Here is a 2,500-nt window from a genome sequence, read left to right as displayed (position 1 = left end):
AATTGGGGATGTACATGAGTGGATGGGTTTGTAAGTTGTGGTTATATGAGTGTGTGTGTGGGTGTGTGTGTGTGCATCCATGCGTGTGTGTGTGTGTGTGTGTGTGTGTGTGTGTGTGTGTGTGTGTGTGTGTGTGTGTGTTTGTGTGTGGGTGTGGGTGTGGGTGTGGGTGTGTGCGTCCATGCGTGTGTGTATGCAGGTCTGTTTGAAGCCTCAGCTCTGCTTTGGCCCTTTTCTGACCCACCAGCCACAACAAAAATCAATGTTCTACAGACAGGTACAGAGGGGTCACTGCCTTCCCACTCACCTGAGAGGTGCTCAGCCAATGAGCATCACATGGGGGTCAAGACTGTCAGAGAGAGTGTGTGTGCGTGTGCGTGTGCGTGTGCGTGTGCGTGTGGTGTGTGTGTGTGAGAGAGAGAGAGAGAGAGAGAGAGAGAGAGAGGGAGAGAGAGAGAGAGAGAGAGAGAGAGAGAGAGAGAGAGAGAGAGAGAGAGAGAGAGAGAGACAGAGAGAGACAGAGAGAGACATAAAGAGAGAGCGGGGGGGGGGACAGGGAGAGAGGTTTTGTGCATTTTGTGTTGGTGTTTTTTTTGTAAATGAATGCATGTGTGTGCATATGTGCTTGTGTTCGTTTTCACAGCCAATACTATGACATAGTATGTGTGCTTAATATGCTCAACGTTATTTAATATTTGCTGTAACAGCAACATAACAGAAAATGATTTTCCCTACTCGGGCTTGGCCGTAATTTTCGTCCTAATCGAAATTGACTTTTCGCAGGAGGACGCCACCGTTCTTGTGCCCGATCAATATGTTTCAAGTCGAGGATGTATGAAGCTGTACAATATGATAAAGAGCACATATCTTGGATCAGCGGAGTGTGTTGCTCTCTTCCATACCCCAGCAATAACAGTAATGAATTGTGACCAGAAATACACAGAGTTAGTGCTATCAAAAGAAACACACAACAGGGATTACAAAAAACGATGTTCCCAACAGTTAAACATGATTTGCTTCCTCCGCGTTCAAAGCTGTTGTAAAACATAAACTTTATTTGTCACAGCAGTGCGATTCATGCCAGTCGCTATAAACTGTTTACGTAAGTACCCGGTACCCCGCTGCTCGTCATGCACTTTGACAGAATGTCAGACTTCATTGCCAACTTTGATGTAGCGTAACAGGGTGTGCTAAGTCAAGTTGACAAGATGTACACAGGCAAACACACACACTCAGGCACGAACACACGTGCAGAGTGCAGACACACACACACACACACACACACACACACACACACACACACACACACACACACACACACACACACACACACACACACACACACACACATACGCGTGCGCAAAAAAACTTGACCCTTGTGTCACAAAGGTGAGGGGAACGGCACAGTGACTGAAAAGCAAGCTTTGTTGTTGCCTGGTAAGTCTACCTGACTGCTGAGGGCACTCACACACACACACACACACACACACACACACACACACACACACACACACACACACACACACACACACACACACACACACACACACACACACACACACACACACACACACACATACACATACTTGAGTGTGCGTGAGCCCGCATTGTTGGAAACTGTATTGTGCTAAGCGCAGTTGACTAGTGGAAAAACATGGACAGAATGGCCGTGGAAGATGAAGTACTCTCGCAATCTAGACTTAATCGGAGAGAAAAAAAAGGACTGGAAAATCAAGAAGCATACAAGAAATACACCCCTTAGCTATTTCATAATTATCTGTTCAGTGAGGCTTCAAGGTGCTAATTACTGAAGTAACTTTTTTCAAGTACTTTAAGTACATGTGTATGTTTTTTTGCTTTCTATTTTAAACGCACTCACTTTTTTTCGCTTTCTTTCTGAAAAGAGAGAGAGAGAGAGAGCGAGAGCGAGAGAGAGAGAGAGAGCGAGCAAGTATACATGTATGTGTTTAAACCTGCTCGTAAGAAAAGAACTTTGTCTTTACTGTAAATCACTTGTACTATATTGATCCAACACATGCTAGTGCATACAGTTTACTGTAGCCAAGGATTAGCCTCTCCTTTCATGGCTATATATATATATATAGAAGCATGCTCTCTGGTTGGCCTTTCCATGCAGCATTAAGCATAAGCTTCAACAATTAATCCTTTTAGTATGAAGACTTCAAGGTAATTGCTTCAAATTAAATAATCTTTGGGCCAATAAAGAGCTATTTGATTAGCTTCATGCATGGGAATATTTGTGGAACTTTCTCTCTCTCCTCTCTCTCTCTCTCTCTCTCTCTCTCTCTCTCTCTCTCTCTCTCTCTCTCTCTCTCTCTCTCTCTCTCTCTCTCTCTCTCTCTGGCATGCACATTTGTTCTTGCACGGGTCTGCAGTACGTCAGTCATCTCAATTAAAGCATACAGCAGGCAATTTCTTCATGTTATTCTTATTTCCCTTCTCTTATTTATTTATTTCATTTTTGCTCTGCTGATTGCGA

General features: G+C 44.0%; 1 protein-coding gene across 1 annotated transcript in view; it reads left to right on the top strand.

Annotated features, from left to right (window-relative positions):
- lingo2 (leucine rich repeat and Ig domain containing 2) overlaps window positions 1-2,500 on the top strand; it is a 143,011-nt gene that overhangs the window by 94,159 nt on the left and 46,352 nt on the right. The window lies entirely within an intron of this gene.

This window comes from Engraulis encrasicolus, chromosome 22, assembly GCF_034702125.1.
Source record: "Engraulis encrasicolus isolate BLACKSEA-1 chromosome 22, IST_EnEncr_1.0, whole genome shotgun sequence".
NCBI lineage: Eukaryota > Metazoa > Chordata > Actinopteri > Clupeiformes > Engraulidae > Engraulis > Engraulis encrasicolus.
Note: the sequence above shows the minus strand (reverse complement) of the source record. Positions and strands in the feature narration are given on the sequence as shown.